The sequence below is a fragment of the Colossoma macropomum genome, unplaced genomic scaffold (assembly GCF_904425465.1).
Source record: "Colossoma macropomum unplaced genomic scaffold, Colossoma_macropomum, whole genome shotgun sequence".
NCBI classification, from domain to species: Eukaryota; Metazoa; Chordata; class Actinopteri; order Characiformes; family Serrasalmidae; genus Colossoma; species Colossoma macropomum.
In genome coordinates, this window is record NW_023494787.1 from 34,379,533 (window position 1) to 34,399,406 (window position 19,874).

Here is a 19,874-nt window from a genome sequence, read left to right on the forward strand (position 1 = left end):
TTATTATTATTATTATTATTATTCAGAAAAGATACTCCCTTACCATTGTAAATGTTGCAAAATATAAGGACATTTAGGTGCTCTAAAAGTAGCACCTAATAGTAATGGTAACATACATTTTATAAAAATACCAATCTATATAATCATAATAAGCTATCCAAGAGGAGTTAACCATTAAAAAAAAACATTTTCTGAGTGCAGGTGGTCTTTTTTAAAATGTGTTAATAATAAGAGGATAAAAAAGGTCTTGTTTGATTGTCATCCATTTTCAATTGACGTTATCACCATTGGAACCTTTACGTGACTGCATGTTGCTGTCTGTCTCAAACCATCAATGTTTTACAGCATTTCTACAATGACCCGCAATAGCATTTTTTCTCCAAATGCGAACATGTATCCCTGCTTGACCCATTTTGCTCAAGATTTTTCCTTGATGTTTGGAGCTTAGCAGTCCTAGGCAGCTACCCTTTTAATTAGTGTGGTAGGCTGCGGTAATGATAATTTGTATTAAGTCACAAATACTATCTTTCTTTTCTCTTTCTTTTATTGTAAAGGGAAACCTGACCACTTCATCTTTTTTCCATTTTAAAATAAAACATAGCTTAAATCATATATAAGGAAACCAAGATGTGCATGCCTGTTCAAGTCACTAGGGTGAAAAGTGATACAGTTCCTGGCTGTATCTGGACGCCGCCTGCTAATACACAATTCTGAGGCGGGAAAGGACCTGCAGCCAGTTTCACCAGAAGTTTGAACGTAAATTGCCACTACATTGAGGAGTTTATGAACCACTAGAATGGGTTGCATCAAGTAACAAGTGAGTTTAACGTAGCTTTAGGTTATAACTAAATGTACACATACCTTATAGTAGGTGTAAGCCGTAGTTCAAAAATCTAAATAGTTTAAAAATCCGTTACAATGGCTGGTCGATTTGATCGATAGGAAAACTTGCAAGACAACGAAATACACCTCGGTTTGCGTCGGTTAACATTTTGTTTCAGTCGTTCAGCGAATTCAAATAGCGATTACGATAACCTCAGCTTCTCTAACGTTAGCGACCGTTCATTGATAAAGTGCCTTTAAAATACTGTGCCTGAGTATCCCAGTTTAAACATGGAAAAAAATTCAAGCAGCAGCAGAACAGAATGAACACGCATACAAGAAATTGACGCTTTGAGGACATCACTTTGTAACACTATTGTTGTCCGATTATTTCCTTCTTCTTCTTCTTCTTCTTCTTCTTCTTATTATTATTATTATTATTATTATTATTATTCTGCCGGATTTTGTATGCTAACATGCTGCGCAGTTTTCGAGATATGGACACTGTTCCAACTCCAGAATGTTCGGTCTGATCGGTAATGGTGTGCTTGTATACAGCTTTTTGATCTTACGTACGGTTTTCGTACTCTAAAATGATTATCTTTTTTACTCTTAGAAATGAATGGGGTGAAAAATTGAACGACAATTTACTATACTCTATTCTGCTCGACCGAAAGACACCGTTTCCCATATGCTGTCTCAGGGCAGGCAGGACAGCACAAATTCAGTGTTGTTCTGACCCGCACTCATCTGATTGTTTTAACCTGTCATTTACCCCATAGAGTCCTATTAAATTCCACACCCCAGAAACTGTATTATTTCTTTAACTGACAGCCACCAAATTTCATGTACTCAGGGCAGGTCCCCAAGCTATAATACATAGCCATACTGACTCTCACTGTGTCATTTTTTCATCCCTCGTTCCTCTCGTGGACTCCCATTCATTTTCAACACCACTTAGCAACCACTTCCCAGATAGCAGGCACATTTGGGCCTAATCTGTGCCACTTTCGATACTTACGGCTCAGTTATGGAACTGGCAAGAGTAGTGTGAACGTGGGCCTCTATCGCACCCTGTGTTAAATAAAAATGTTCAGAACCCGATACGTTTTGTCCTGTGAACATTCTTCTCTTGAATACCACTGGATCCTCCGAATTACGAGGTCGTTAAAGAGTTGAAATATGAATAATGCTACATGTGAGCTAAAGCTACTGCGCACTGAATTCACGTCATTAGACTGGCAGCCTCCTTAATTAAGCGGGTTTTGGCAGCGTACGTTTCCATTTACAGACCGAGGGCAGATGAAAAGAAGTCAGAACAAAATCAGGAGGTTTCCCTGCAGTTCTCTGTTCTTCATCTGATGCTCACTGAAACACGATAGAGCTTTCCTTTTAGCTTTATTTGAAAAGATCTACAAACGTACCTGCACTCCGGCTAATCCAGTACAGACTCATCTTAATATTACTGCTCACCCCTGATAAACTGATTTAGGCTCTCAGAATATCCTAATTATTATTTTAATGCTGGTAATTTTTCTGAGGACATTTTCTCAGGACATTCACCAGCTTTTTGTTCGACTTTTCCCGTTCCACCTTAAACATTTAAGGTGGAACGGGGAAATTCGAACGAGCAGCCGGAGGAAAAGAAGTTGACTTGAGTTTCACTGAAGGTTGAAAGGCATGATATGAGGAGGTTTCACTATTAACGCTTAACAGCTGAGTAACATTAAATTATTTTTGCTGTTTCACCAGACTAACAGGTCAGTATTTTGTCTTGCTTGCTAATGTTTGTGATAGCTAGTCACAGCTGCTGCTGACCCACACTCCTCTGTGTCATTTTTTTCATCCCTCGTTCCTCACATAGACTCCTATTCATCTTTGACCACACAGAAGCCCTATTATTTCTTTACCCAACAGCCACCAAACCGCATGTATTCACTCAGAGCAGGTCCCAAAAGTCTAATCCACAACCATATTGATCCACACTGCTCTATATGTCATTTGCTTCATCACCTGTTTCTTTCATCGACTCCTATTCATTTTCAAACAACACATAGCAATACCCTAGCAACAACTTAATAAACAGCCCATACACCATGTTAACTGCCTAGCAACACCTTATCAACCACCTGGATTACCATAGTAACTGCCTGGCAGCACCTTAGCAACCATCTGGGATACCACAACAACCACATAGCAACACTCTAGCAGTCACCTGTGATACCATAGCAACCGCCTAGCAACACCTCAGCAACCACCTGAGTCGGTGTCAGGTAGCGTTACTGATTGGCTGCAGAGAGTGAAAACATCATTCTGTGTGACAATATTTTGATCTAAGATCACTTTACGTGCTACTAGTTGATTACCGTAAGTGTCTGTGGTGCAGCCGAAATTCTTTGTGCCGGTAGTTTTAAACTAACTGTCAACGTAAGGTTTAGGATGGAATTCACATGACGGTAACATGATTAAAACCAATCTATAAACCCGCTGCCATGGAAATGCCAGCGCAGCTTACTCTGACTGGAACAAAACAACCAGTATAGAAGAGAGCAATATGTACTTCACAGTTAAACTGATTAAAACTAATTATCTATAGCCACTGTCTGTTTATTTGTTAAAATTTCTGAGACAACCAAATGCACTTGTTAAGTGATGGTGTCTGGCTAACCAGTATAACAGCAGCCTCTGTTTAGACGTTTAGGCAGCTCACTGAGCTGGAGCTGTGGATGTTACCTTCATGTTCAGAGTTAAATCCAGGGTGATGATTAGAGTTGTAAGTGAAATCATAGCGTATAGCGCTCAGATTTTTATTTTTTTTTTATTTTTATTTTTTTGCTTAGTTAACCAAAAAAAGTGGTGTTTTTGGACTATTTGTGCTTTCTACGTGTTTTCTGATGGTTTCCCCAAAACTTACACCTGCTTAAGGGAAGTGAAATATTTGATAACTATAAACTCAACAATAAAACTATTGTGTGGTGCAACCTGTTTTGATTTAGTAATGCATTAATCTGGAGCCAGTTGCACCAGCTGAACAGAGGTTTGAATGTAGTTTGAATGTAACTGCCACTACGTTCAAGTTTATGAGTTACTAAAATTTAACTGGTTGCACCAGGTAACACAGTTTAATGTAACTTTAAGTTATAACAAAATTTAAGCATACTATATAGTAGGTGTAAGTTCTGCTGTTAAAAATAAGTTTAAAAAATGGCTGGTTGATCTGATCGATGGGAAAACTTGCAAGAAAACAAAATACATCTCGGTTTGCATCGGCAACCACTTCTGCAGGATAGATTACTCCAGTTTTCCTCGATCAGAGAAAAGATCACAAACCTCCAAGCCACAGTTTTGCAACACAACGCAATGCAAGTGTGTCTGGCACTGAGATGTTCTGCTACAGGGTCATTCCAAAACCCGGTGGGTGACTCTATTCAAGCACGTCACCACGTGCAGAGCAATAAGAGCAGTTGCATTAGTGCTCAGGTTGTGTGTGACACTGACCTTATCATACAATACATAACACAGGTTATTGTGTAAATATAACCGACATAGTTAACATTACCTTTCTGTCATTCTGCAGATTCAAGTAACGATTACATTAGCCACAGCCTGCATTAACCGACCTTTCTGATGATAGTGCTGCTGCTGCTGCTACACAGACTATCTAAATATAACCATTGCTTCACCTATTTTTCCCCGTTTCTGTATTTTAATAGTTTACTAGCTGTGTCAGTAAAATATCTTCGAGACCGGACGCTGTATCTCGGCTCCAGAGTGTGCAACATACCACAAAAGCCCTGGTTCTCAGAGACTGAGTACGGACACAAATCCTTGGCAATAAAAGCTGCAACAGAGTTGTAGATTGCTTCGTCCTTTACGAGTTGGGTGGAAGCTTTGACATCGCTTGCTTCTGGTTAGCAGCAACTACAACTGGGTGGAAAATGGGTGGAAACATGTAATATGGTTTCCCCCCTCAACTCCATAGAAGCCAAAGTGCTTCCATAAGCTAGCTCAAGTGTTGGCAACCTGCGGCTGTTTTACTGGCCGGTTGCGACTCCACATCAGAATTAGATTTCTAGGTAAATATATAATAATCCTTCTTTTGCAGTAAAATAAAGCTTTGCTGACCATTTTAACAATAAATAATCTTAAATGCTGGAATTAATGTAGCCTATAACTACTAGTTCACCCAGCTAGTAGCTAACGAAAGGGAAAAGAGAAAAATTTGAGATGAACATAGATAATTTGGAGTCTTATTTGCATTTATAATCACTTCAGCTGGTTTCCTGATACATTCAATCTGCAACGAGAAACTGTCAAACACTAAAAAACATGTGAAACTGAAGTTAGTTTCTCGTTCTCCAGCTTCTTGTTTGAATTGTCCCGTTCCACCTTAAATTAATTACATCAATTACATTCTGGCGCCTCGGGCACCACTTAAGGCGGAACGGGAAAATTCGAATGAGAAGCTAGCGAATGAGAAGCTGACTTAAGCCTATAAAAAGTTGAATAGTGAGAGACATTTTACAAGAAACTGTTTTACTTTTGTGGAAAAGTTTCCAGCTGATGATGCAAGAAAAGTGGCTACAGCTGAGCTAAAGCTGAAAGCAGAGCAAAGTAAGTCTGTGTTTTTGTTTGTATTATATTTTTAGCCTACACTAGGACATTAGCACGTACACATGTACAGTCAAGACGGTAAAATGGACTGAAAATGTTGTGGATCCCAAGGTGGTTTGATTTTTGTTGAAAGGACAAAATCACTCTTATTAACATTTGCGTTGCCAACCCCCACACTAGCTTTGATGTAGTGTGCATGCCATACTTTGCAAAGTTCCACCTTTTGCGTTCCGTCAACATCGCGTTATCAATTCAAATTTAGAAAATCAATTTTTGACATTTGTGAATCGATTCAGAATCACCCATGTCCGCATTGCGATGCATCTAAGAATTGATTTTCCCCCCACTCCTAATTCTGAGACTGCAGTAATCATTAAAAGTGGCATTTTGTGTTTAATTTGGAGAGACCACTTGTTATATTAGTTGTGTTGAGCTATTGAATTGCTCTTGTTTGATTGGTTTATTGCAAACAGCAGAAAGTTTGTAAATTTTGCTAATAAACCTAATTTGCATTGGGGGTTGAATAATTTGATTGCAACTGTATATACACAGTTATCTCAATTGAATGTCTAGTATAACATCATCCAGCCACTGCCCATCATCTAATATGGCCAACAGTGAGTGAAGGTGCATTAAAAGCCTTGTATAAAAATACATCTTACAAATGTGTTAGATAAGGCACACTTTAGCATCGCTGCACATCCAGTTTAGAACACAGTAATCATTTAAATGTGCACATACCCTTTTTCCTTTCTCTATTGAAGATATTGTTTGTCTCTGCAAACAATAAGATGACAGAATTAGGCTAACAAGGATAGGTGAAATTATCCAATACCCATACAAGATTATATTTTGTATTTACTGCTATGATTAAATGCCCTGCATTCCTACTGAATAGTGAGATTCATTATTCATTTATTTATTCACATATCTATATCTATGTATCTAGGGGCATGGGAAGTCTCAAGATGATGTTCTTAGAATAACAAGGTCTAATACCAACAATAAAATTATTTAAATCATTGTTGGAAAACCAGTATGGTCAAAATACTAAAGCTAAAGCTACATAAATCTACTTTTCTGCAGCTGTTATTATTAAATGTACTGCTCTCAGGTTAACATAAAAAAATAAAATCCCTGGGTCATCACAACTGTATAATGTCCCCAGGTCAAGACTGGATGATGTTCCTGGGACGTCCTTATGAAACTTTGCTACTGCTGTTATTATTACTTGTACTGTGCCTTAGTAACATGTAAAAATGAGATTACAGGGTTAACACAACTGTATGATGAAGTCAAGACTGGATGATGTTCCTGGGACTGCTTAATATGTTAGCTAGCTTACTATGGTGCGAAAGCTATCAGTTCCAAAACTTTTCTACTTTTTTTCCAGCAATGTCAGAAAGTGGAGCCTCTCAATAGTTCCCGGAAGGTAGCTGCAAATACTAGCAGCGCAGCCGAGTTGCAGCAGAATAGGCCGGTTATGATGCACTTTTAAAGGGTAAGACATTTAAAGAATCAGTTTGTATATAATCAGCACATCTGAATTAAATTAACATGTATATTAAAGCATGTTAGTGGATTATCCCCCACTAAATTAGTAGATTTAGGGAATATTAACAGATAAAGATTAGGCTAGGATGCTGAGTAAATTTAGCAACACATAACATTAACCAGAAACATCCTAGTAATTGTAAATTTCCTGCTCTTAATGTCATTTCATCCACCGTTGTTGATTACTTGTAGAGTGGTGGTGGAGGAGGTAAAATGAAGATAATGTTATCCATTTTGGAGTACAAGCTAACGTAAGTTACACAATAAAAAGAAAGAGCTATTTTTGTGATACATCACTATTGATATGGATTTAGAGTGTATATTAGAGACTTCAATGAGTAAACAAATATATGACTTATGGATTGAGTGTTTCTAGGCTTTGTGATTCTGTTGACTATTATCTGTCCATTATGTTGCAGTTTAGTTGATTTTGGACTGATGGCAAGAACCACAGGGGGATTCAACTCAGCCTAAAGACTCCCTACAATAAGACAGCACCCTCACCCTGCATCCTGAGTCTCAACACCCTGGGTTTTGCAATTCTTTACCTGTTCCTTATTTTTAATAAACAAAACATTAAGCTTCCCAGTGGTGTGGTCTTTGTTTGTGAAACGTGCAATTCAGTGTCACATTTTTGTTGTTGTTGTAATCTTTAGTAATGGTAAGTACAACCCCAAATTCAAAAAAGGATGCTGTGCAAAATGTAAATAAAAACATAAGTGCAATGATATGCAAATCATTTAAACCCTTTTATTGACAATAGTACAAAGACAACATATCAAATGTTGAAACTGAGAAATTTTATTGTTTTTTAAAAAATATATGCCCATTTTGAATTTGATCCCAGCAACATGTTCCAAAAAAGTTGGGACGGGGGCAACAAAAGGCTGGTAAAGTTGTGTAATGCTTAAAAATACACCTGGTGGTTGATTGGCAACAGGTCAGTAACATGACTGAGTATAAAAAAAACATCCCAGATAGACTGAGTCTTTCAGAAGTTAAGATGGGGAGGGGTTCACCATTCTGTGAAAGACTGCCCGATCAAATACATACATACATACATACATCATCTAATCCGCTTATCCTTCTGGGTCGCGGTGGGGTGCTGGAGCCTATCCCAGCTGTCACTGGGCAGAAGGCAGGATACACTCTGGACAGGTCGCCAGTCCATCACAGGGCACTCGATCAAATAGTGCAACAAATCAAGAATAATGTTTCTCAACATAAAATAGCAAAAAACTTTTGCTTTTTGTCATCTACAGTACATAATACCGTTAAAAGATTAAGAGAATCTGGAGAAATCTCTGTATGCGAGGGACAAAGCCAAAAAATAGTATCCGCTGGCCGTGATCTTTGGGCTTTCAGACAGCATTGCATTAAAAACAGAAAGGATTCTGTGGTGGAAATCTTTGCATGGCCTTAGGAACACTTCTGAAAACCACTGTCTGTGAACACAGTTTGGTGCTGCATCCACAAATGCTATTTAAAACTCTAAAATGTAAAGAAGAAACCATATATAAACAGGAACTAGAAACACCGGCACCTCTGGGCCTGAGCTCATTTAAAATGGACTGAGGGGAAGTGGAAAAGTGTCCTGTCTTTTTGGAAATTATGGACACTGTGTCCTCCGGGCTATGGACAACTCAGCTTGTTATCAGTGCACAGTTCAAAAGCCAGTATTCATGATGGTATAGGGGTGCATTAGTGCACGCGGCATGGGTAACATGCACATCTGTGAAGGCACCGTTAATGCTGAATGATATATACAAGTTGTGGCAACATATGCTGCTATCTAGATGATGACTTTCTCAGGGAAGGCCTTATTTCAGCAAGACAATGTCAAACCACATTCTGCATGTATTACAACAGCATTGCTCTGTATTAAAAGATTCTGAGTGCTAATCTGGTCTGCAGTCCAGACCTGTCACCCACTGATAACATTTGGCACATTTTAAAATGAAAAATATGACAAAGGAGACCTGAACTGATGAGCAGCTGAAATCCTGTATCAAACAAGAATGGGAAAACATTTCACTTTCAAAAAGAGGTGATGAAACCAAGTGATAAACATGCCCCCGGTATTATTAAATATACTCCTCCTGGGTTAACATAAAATAATAAAATCCATGGGCCAACACAGTATGATGCCCCCTGGGCCAACAGTATGATGCCCCCAGATCAAGACTGGATGATGTTCCTGGAACTATATAACATGCTAACTTGCTTAGTGTGGTGAGAAAACTAAAAGATCCATTCCAGAACTTCACTACTACTATTAAAATAAAATGTACTGTTTAGAGGTTAACAGAGCTATCTTATATGATGTCCCCAAGAATACGTTAGGCATGATTTTCCGTGAACTGTAAAGGTCTAAGTGTGCTAACTGGCTAGGTAGGTGCAAACAAGCTAAAAGTTCCAGGTCCATAACTTTGTAATTATAAATGTATAAAAATGTTGGAATAAATTGTTCCAAGCTAAATTTTGACAGTGAAAAAAGGGCATTAAATGAGTTCTCAGGCTTACCATTAGGCTAACCAGAGAGTTTACCTACCTAGCATTGCAATAGCTATCAGACATTAACTAACCAAACTAAGGCTACCTACAATAAATGTTTAATTGTGTAAGTAAAACCTTAGCATGACCCCTCCCCTAACATTATAAAAACTAAAGCACATAAGTTTATTTTTGGCTATGTAGTGCTAATCAGTAATACCTGTTGCTAAGTTGCATAAAGGGGAGAAAAAAAATGATGTTGCGAATTCTGTGTATTTATGTCAGCTGACACGCTGCTAGCAGCTTTATTTTAATCCAAGAGAGGTTTTGCTGCCTAACCTAGCAAGCTATTCCTATTTGCCAGTTTCTTGTTCTAATTTTCCCATTCCACCTCAACATGTTGGTGAATAGGAAGGTAAAGCCAGCTTTCTATTCGAAGCTTCCTATTCTACCTTAAATGGTGCAGCTTTTACATTCCAGGAAACATGAAGCTTAAATCAGCTTCCTATTCAAATTTTCCCATTCCACCTTAAATGGTGTGGCAGTTAGACTACATTCTGGCAAACGTGAAGCTTAAATCAGTTTCCTATTCGAATTTTCCTGTTCCGCCTTAAATGGTGCAACAGTTACATTCTGGCAAATACGAAGCTGAAGTCAGCTTCTTGTTTGAATTCTTTCATTCCACCTTAAATGGTGCAGTAGTTACATTCTTGCAGATATGAAGCTGAGCAGAGACTGCACCTTTCCCACAACTGGCCGTGGCTTCAGCACCTTCAGTGGACACCCCCAAGTGTTTCACAGCAGAGAACACTGTTCATTTTTAGCACTTTCATGCTGCAAATCTCCTGTTCTACCACATCTCAAAGGTGTTCTATTGGATTCAGATCTGGTCACTGGGAAGGCCCCTAAAGAACACTGAACTCATTGTCATGTTCATGAAAACAGTTTGAGACAACTTTGGCTTTTTGCCATGGTTCATTATAATGATGGAAGTAGCTATTAGCAGATAAATAAATTGTGGCCATGAAGGAAAGCACATATCAGCAAAAATATTCAAATAGGCTGAGGCATTCAAGTGATGATTAACTGGCATTAACAGGCCCAAAGTGTGCCAAGAAAACATTCCCCACACCATTATACCACCTCCACCAGCCTGGACTGTTGACACAAAACAGGCTGGATCTATGGATTCTTGCTGTTGGTGCCAAATTCTGAACCTACCATCTGCGTACCTCAGCAGAAATTGAGATTCATCAGACGAGGCTACATTTTTCCAGTCTTTAACTGTCCGGTATTTAACTGTTCGATATGTTGTGCATTATGAGATGCTTTTCTGCTCACCACAATTGTACAGAGGGGTTATCAGAGTTAAGATATCCTTTCTGTCTGCTCAAGCTAATTTGGCCATTCTCAACTGAACCAGAAAAAAAAAACTCTAGTTAACATGTATTGGATGCTTGATTAGCCAAGCTTTTGATTAACCAAGCTTTTTGACAAGTGGAGAAAGCAAGCTTGAACTGGACCAAGGGAAATCATCCACACATGTGCAACATGTAATATACAACCCCAACTGAAAAAAGTTGGGACAGTATATGAAATGCTAATAAAAACAGAAAGCAGGGAAATATATGCTCATTAATTTAATTTGTAAATATATGCTCATTCCAAATATCAAGTCTAGTCAAGTCAAGAGAAAGTTTATTTATATAGCGCAAACACAGGTGTTGTCAAAAAGCAGCTTTACAGAAAAATCTGGGTCAAACCCCCATGAGCAAGCCAATGGAGACAGTGGCAAGGAAAAACTGCAATGGAGACAGTGGCAAGGAAAAACTGTAACTTTTCCTTGAGAAGAGCCAAGACTCAAATGGGGAACCAATCCTCATCTGGTTGACACCAGATAGCAAACAGCATTAGTGTAAAATATTAAAATACAGAAGCAGGGAAAAACAGGTGAAGCATTGGTTATAAATTAAATAGACTGAATCTGTGCAGCAGCAGCAGCAGTATCATCAGAAAGGTCAATTCATGCAGGTGAGGTTTTCACAGCGTTGTACAGTGAGAAGCATGAAGCTCCATGGTGGTCAAAATGGTCCAGAAGGCTGGCAAGCGGTGGGCACCTGATCAAAGTAGAAGAAGCAACAGCATCTGATCGCACAGGATGGGCAGTTGTTCAACTCGGCAAAGAAAATAAAACACACAGAGAGTTAATTCTGCAAAAAGTGACTGATTGCAGTTTACAGAGTGCAGCAGAGACTCTGACTTGACTTGACTTGAATTCCAAATATAATGCCTGTAGTATGTTTCAAAAAAGTCTCTGAGAGTTAATTTTATAAGACATCCAGGTAATAAAATATTGTAAACGCCTTTAACAAAATCAGTGACAATTTGGTGTTCATCCAAACACCATCAAAAGTGGTAAATGTGGGAAGCAACTCTGGCAAAAATAGACACAAAGAAATCACATAATCAGTACATGACACATTCGGTTGTTTTTAAATGTTCCAGAAAAGTTGTGCCCTGTAAGGTGCCTATAAAATGGTCTAAACTTTCTGTTCCCTGTGGGTGCCCTTCCAATAAAAAAGTGTGTCGTTGTAAAGTGCCCTCTATGCTGCCTCTGCATGACAGCGTCCTAAAGGGTGCCCTTTCCTACAGGTGAGAAAACATTATGATGGATAATGGTGAAGTGCCCCTCCAGCAGATACAATCTGTTGGAGTGCTGTAAAGGGTGAGAATGTGGGGTATGTCTGAATGGCTGTCCCTCTAGTAGAGAAAATTTGATGTGGTACCATATTGAGAGAGGGTACAAGTCCTTTGGAAGGACTTAAAAAGCTATAAGCCAGTGGCACTGACTTCTCATCTTATCAAGGCCCTGGAAAAGCTTGCCCTTGCCTATCTTCACCCCCTGGTAAGCACATCCATGGATCCGCTGCAGTTTGCTTATCAGCCAGACATCTGGGTGGATGGTGCAATCATCTTTCTTCTCCACAGATCCCTCTTTCACCTGAAAAGGGCTGGAAGCACTGAGAGAATATATATATATATATATATATATATATATATATATATATATATGTATGTATATATATATATCAACACAAGTAAAACCAAAGAGCTGGTGATAGACTTCTGCAGTACAAAACTAGGATAGAATGGACATTGAGAGCAGAAAATCTTCTAAATACCTGGGTGTTCCTTTGAACAATAAGCTGGACTAGATTGACAACACAGATGCACTGTACAAAAGTAGACTCTTTCTTCTGAGGAGGTTCAGGTCTTTTGGTATACAGGGTGTGCTTCTAAAGTTATTCTATGACTCTATGGTGGCATCAGCCATTTTTATGGAGTGGTCTACAGGGATAGAAGTATCATGACAGCAGACAGAAGCAGGCTGCACAAGTCTCCTGGATTAAACTTGCTCGTAAGGCAAGCTGTGTCCTAGGATGCACTGTGGGGGAGGCTGTGGGAGAGAGGAGGATGATGGCCAAGCTGTCATCCTTAATGGAGAACAGATCCCATCTTCTGCAGGAGACTGTGGTAGCCCTAGACAGGCTCCTCCACCTGTGGTGTGTGAAGGAGAAATACCACAGGTTCTTCCTTCTTGCTGCTTTCAGACCCTACAACTATCACTGCACTAAAGCAAAACACCTGGCACCCCTTCACACAAATCAACTGGACTTTCATATCTCCATTTTTGTTGTAAGTTGATATAATTTGAAAAGAACTGTTGCCCTTTACATGAAGTTTCATTGACTTACACTGAAAGTAAAGTAGTTTTTCCTTCTCCTGTAAAGTTATAATTTAGGATATATATATATACATATATATATATATATATATATATATATATATATATATACACCGATCAGGCATAACATTATGACCACCTCTGCATTTCTACGCTCATTGTCCATTTTATCAGCTACACTTACTGTATAGGTGCACTTCGTAGTTCTACAATTACAGACTGTAGTCCATCTGTTTCTCTGCATACTTTGTTAGCCCCCTTTTACCCTGTTCTTCAGTGGTCAGGACCTCCATGGACCCTCACAGAGCAGGTACTATTTGGGTGGTGGGTCATTCTCAGCACTGCAGTAACACTGACATGGTGGTGGTGTGTTAGTGTGTGTTGTGCTGGTACGAGTGGATCAGACACAGCAGTGCTGCTGGAGTTTTTAAACACCTCAGTGTCACTGCTGGACTGAGAATAATCCACCAACCAAAAATATCCAGCCAACAGCATAAAAAGGGAGAGAGAGAGAGAGAGAGTACTTGAAAGTACTCATTCCTGTTGTTAAAAACTTACGTTAGTTTTCAGTTTTTGACACACCTCCTCTCGAATGTTCAGATGTCAAAGGCAGCTTAATACAGTCTGAGCTGTAACTCTCACATCTTACTACAGTGTGTGAGGTCAGTAATACAACGATCTTTCTTTGAAGTTGAAAAGATTGAGTTTTACCAATGATGCATTACTAAATATTAATGTATATACACTGCAAGTACTTTTATAGATTGTTGTGTCACATTTTTTAGCCTAGATGCATAGCTAAGGAACTAGCTAAATAAACAGATACCTTGCTTAGCTGATTCTATGCTAGTCTGTGGACTTCATTTGCAAATCAAGCAGGGGCATAAAAATCTTTCCCTAAGGGAGTTGTTTTGGGGTAACATACACAAAATGCCCAAAGAACTTTAAAGCTTGGTGTGAACTGCTTTTTAAATTAAATTACGAGTGATTATTGACTACTAAACTCCCAAATCATAGCTTTCTCATTGCCATTATCATGTCTGTGTGTGTGTGTGCGTGTTTGTGAAACAAATGTTAACAGTTCCCTCTATGTTTTCCTTCTGAGATGTTTGCAAAATAAATGTGAATAAATATTTTAAAGGTTTACAGTTCCTGTGTAATATGTATTGCCTAATAAATGTTCACCTTAATCATGGATGATGGTTATTTCATCATACATGATGCATTATTGCTTTTTGCATGCTGGTGGGGCTGCATGTCATGCAGTACATTTTTATTTTTTTACCCCTGCCCTTTAAACAGGCAAAGTCCACCACTGGTGGCCAGACCTGGTTGCAGTTACTAAGATTCTACTAAGAAATTAATGGGATAGGGTCTCATTTGTGCAACACCTTAAAAGTTCTGTTTTCTGTTGGTCTGCCAGTTTTACAAGAAGTTTTATTTATGTGGCTGTTTAGAATTAGGTTTCAATGTTAATTCAGTACTTTCACAAATTTTATATATAATGGGAGTATGTACCATCAGGCCAGAGATATGAATCACTATAGATTTTCAGTGAGTTTGCAGGTCACAGTGGTTTTCTAGTGGCATATAGCAAGTGGCACATGTGGCAAAAAGCTGACAAAACTACTGGTTATATGCATATAAATGGAGTGACTTCTGTCCTTAAACATCTGTTTTCCAAGCAAGACTAGTGGGCCTAGGGGTATGATGCTGTAAAATGTTCTTAAAGGTTGTTTTCAAGGAAAACCAAAAATTTGATCGTTACTTTTGCCTTTCAGGGGGTCCAAACCCTCTGTGCCCTCTATTTTTCAGATCCTCTGTAGGCACTTAAAAGTAAATGTTCACAAATGGTTCTTGGCTTAGATGTATGGTTCTGGAAAAAAAGAAAACTTGAATTGATATGCCACTTCATGTGGAGGTTCTTTAAACTTTTAAAAGGTTTTTCCTGTTAAAATTCTCATTTACAAAGTAGTTATTCTATGCAGAGCCAGTTCTGACTTCCCTGGGGCCCTAAGCAAATTTCTGCAAAGGGCCCCTTCTACCTGACCCATGTAAAGCATTTGCAATTGCCACACATTCACACCTGACTGCTCCCACTACAATCCTCCCTCCATTAAAGCGAATCAACATTTTTAATTCAATATTTAATTTAAATTCAATATTTAGTCAATGTCAATCCATTGCTTTACATTTTGCATTATTCCAGAGTTGTAACTAAACCTTGACTGACAGACTAGATAATCACTGTCTTGTTTTTAAATTATGTGTGCTTATGAGGAGTGTTCCATCACGCCTATATATTGTCTGGATTGGACTCCACAGCGGTTAAGTGCTATAAACACATGTTTATGTGCAACACGATTATCTTTTCTGAGCTGCAGTTTGTAAACACAGTTGCTTGTTGGCATTCATCAAACTTAATAAATAGTTGTATTTCACTTTTTGTTTTTTGCTGACATCAAGCTTGGAGAGTAGAGAACAAAAGTTTACCTGATTACTGTTCCCGCAATTCACTTTCATGAAGTGTAAGTATAATTCATGTAAGGCCTTATTTTACCACATAAGCCCAGTTGCTATCCTAGTGTCTAGCATGTGTGAATTTCACTAAATTTAAATTTGCCTTGGCTAAAAACTATTCACAGTGTTCACAATGTTTCATTTGCCTGTAGTCCTGAGCTACATTAGGTAGCACATTATAAGTGTGCAGGTTATTTGGCAACTAAGATGCAATATTGTATTTGCCACTACTGACGTTTTCACACATAGTCTGGCTATCTCAGCTCTTGCATTTCAATGTTCAAACGAACCAAATTAGAAAAATCCATCACAAGCAAGTCTTCTTGCTTTGATTGCCAATTATGGTTCCATTTAGCCCAGATTGTTAATGTACAGAAGTTACTAGTTGAGATTCTGAAATTTGCAATTTGCTGCTATTTTGAACACAGTAAAACAATTATTCCCATCTTACCTTTTTGTAGCCTAAGTCTGATGTCAGACCTTCCCTTAACACCTTTTTATGTGATTCAGGTTTTTTTCTTTTTTCTTTCCGGTGAGGCATGAAATATCAAGGATGGCCTGTCTTTTGAGAATGCCTTTGGTTAGTGTTTTGTCAGCGTTTCATTTTTTTTTCACTTGTGAAAGTGAAAGTAACCATAATGTACCTGGTGTTGCCCAGTGCACACTGTTACGGTTAAAGGGAGTAATGTCTATTTTTACCTGTATTTTTTACATCTAGTTTTATTTCTGCCTAATATGTAAGTTCATGTACAATTAATACAACATGACTTGCTACTGTAATGCTGCAATTTCCTTTAGGATCAGTAAAGATCTATCTATCTATCTATCTATCTATCTATCTATCTATCTATCTATCTATCTATCTATCTATCTACCTACCTACCTGGTAAATACAATCTCATTACATTTCTATAGACTCACTAGATTCTCCAATTTGCCTGCAGTGTCTGTATATGTATTGTATCTTATGATCTTAGCTTTTTAAAACTTTGTCTTGTGGTGTTGTCTTAGCTGCTGTATTGTTCAATTAATTGTAGTTCTGTGGTTTGTCTGAAGTCATGCTACCATGTCTTCACCATTCAATAATGTATTGAGGTAGATTTTGTCTTAGGTAGATATCAACTAAAAATGAATTGTGCATTTAATATATTTTGAGGACAGAGAATTTTTCAAAAGTATTATGCCAGATTTCTGTAAATGCTTTATTATAAAAGTTATGTTTTTAAGACTATGCAAAAGTACCCCTGGCTACAGTTTTCACACAGCTGTTTCTCCCCATCTTTCCAACTACTTCTAGTCTTCTTAGGGTTCTACTGTACCTACACCTTACTGCCTCTCTCGCCCTTCCAGTCACACAAAAGACCCCTCTGTTCTCTCTGACTTTTCCTGGCCACCCCACCCCCTTCCTCAACACCCCAGTGGTACATTCTCCCTCCTGCCATCCACCATCCAGTATGCATTCCACACACTGGACCTGTCCTATTGTGAGGCTTTCCTGTTAGTCACTTTTAACTTAAATCTGGGCTCAAAGGTGGCTATATTAGCCAAGCTGACATGGGTAAGCATACTAGGACTTAATGGTTTGCTCTATTACTACAACCCATGGGTCATATACAAAGATACAAACCACTGTCAAGGAGAAGTGGCCAATGGTAAAATGAGGCATTTATATTCTTTACAGCCTAGCCTCATCTTCTTTAACTTTTCAGGCACAAAGCTAGTTTCTGCTATATTCACTTTAAGGGAAGATGTCAATTTAGACCAGAGGTGTCCAATCTTATCCGCAAAGGGCTGGTGTAGCTGCAGGTTTTCACTGCAACAAAGCAGGAGTTCACTTGATCAGTTGTTTAAAGACTGAGACTCATTGATTAAACAAGTGAAATCAGGTGTGCTCTTTTTTGTTTGGGATGAAAACCTGCAGCCACACCAACCCTTTGCGGATAAAATTAGACAGCCCTAATTTAGACCATCCAAACTGAGATTTAGAGTTTTGAGATGTTAGTGAATACACTTGCACTGGGGGAGAGCCTGCATTAGAGAATTTAGAATTTGTCTATCTAGAATTCTAAATGTTCCTCGCTATGCCACCTTCTGGTTGGCATATTTTATGTAAGCTGTAATAGCTACGCCATTCCATGATTAGCATTGTGTTTTTGTTTGGCAAGCATACCTAGCAATTTTATATCTCTTTCAGGCTATATGTGTGCTTTTCATGCCACCTGCTCCAATGATGCTGTGCTGTCCAATAAACATGCCTACCTTTGATTTGATATTAATTAATTAACCTACGTCTTAAACTATTGTCATGTAATCATATTACATATGTCTTCTTTGCTGTCCAACACATTCAACAGTTCAACCATTAAACTTCTTTCTGGCCTTCATTAATCTTTTTGCTCTATATCATTTGAATGTCTTGCTTATGTACATTTTAGTCATTTCCTATACTTTCATTACCCAGTGTTGCATATGGACAGATAAGTCATGGCTCCTTTCATGGTTTCTTCCTCGCCTTCTCACTGTTGCTCATTAGCTGGGTGTGGATGTGGATGTAAAAGCTGTGAAAAGGTTTTGTGATATCTATTGCAATTAAGCACTCTTAAAGTAAAACTGAATTGAACTGAACTGAACTGAACAAATTGTCCATCTAGCATCACAATTGGAATTTAACAAATCGTCAGTCTAGCACCACAACTGGGAGTCACTGACCCCAATTTGTCCACTGTGTAATGTGACAATTAGTGTGTTGAGTGTGATAGACCCCTCTATTGTAGTTAATGACTCCAAATTTTCACCTTAATTGGTCAGCTAAAGTGACCTCCTCCTTTCCCCTCCTACCCTCCCTTTTCCACCTTTTTCTGTGTAAATAGTGTTTGATCCCCCACTCTCTCTCTCTGTCAATAGCCCTCATTCATTCCTTCTCTCCCTATGCATGCCTCTGTACTCCCTCCCTCCGTTTCTCTCTATTCATTCCTATAATTTTTCCTTGCTGTAGCTTTCCATGGCTTCTCTTAAACCTCTCCTTTCCTGCCTACATTTTCTTCCCTATCTTTATCTTCTTTGAGTGATGCCATACAAAAACTAATTTTGGTTTCCTAAAAGAACCATGAAAAAGAGGTTTGTGAGTGTGAGGAAACTTTTCAAAGTTGTTAAAAAGTTTTTAAAACACTTATTCACATAATGTAGTGGCTATATACCAATGTATGCGTTCCTCTTATTGAAACTTTTAATTATGAGGAGCATCTTAAAACTTTATTTACAAAAACAGTTCTCTAAAGAGAGAACTGTTTATTGCAATGCACAAAGAACCTTTTTCGGCACAGTTATTTTAATTATTTAAGTAACTGTTATATACGCTCCATGAACACATGGCATACTCACAATATGATATGATGTTTTCGGATTTCAAATACCTCTGTGGTACATTGTTTAGAGGTGACTATTACAGGGTGATTAAAGAACTATTAGTTTAATAGTTTTCAACTGTGCTAAATGATCTAAAACCCACAGCTGAACCAGGTGTATTTAACTTGCTAGAAAACCTGGAATAAAACAAAAAAGACATTTATAAACATTCCACACTATTAAGGTACACACATGACTTCTGCAGTTGAATGTGCAGTTCAAATTCACATAAAGCAACTGTTGTATTAACTGTATTAGCAGTGTACCACAATGTCTCTGCAGTGGAAATGATAAACTGTTCTTCGTATCCCTGGTGTCCTTATTCTTCTTTATTTTCAATGGTTTATGTCAATTTACTGGTGCAAGTCTTGGCAAAACCATTATTTGAATATACAGACTACACATTAAACAATAACTTGTTCAGTCCTCACAAGCAGTGACAAATGCATGTATAAAATTAATTTCTAGACCAGCCCTTATAAATACTATTATATGCAGTAACAGGTAATATGGAGAATATCGTTATGAGGCTCATTTCAATTTGAGCCTTGCTTATTGATATGATTTATTTAATTTATATCTATATAAGTCCAACTTTCTCAGGAGAATAGCTTGTTTGGAAAATCAAGTTAGAGTGACACTATTGCTTGGAAATTAAGTATACTATTAACAACTAATATAGACACAAACAGAAACACAAATGTGGCCTGCCCAAAACATG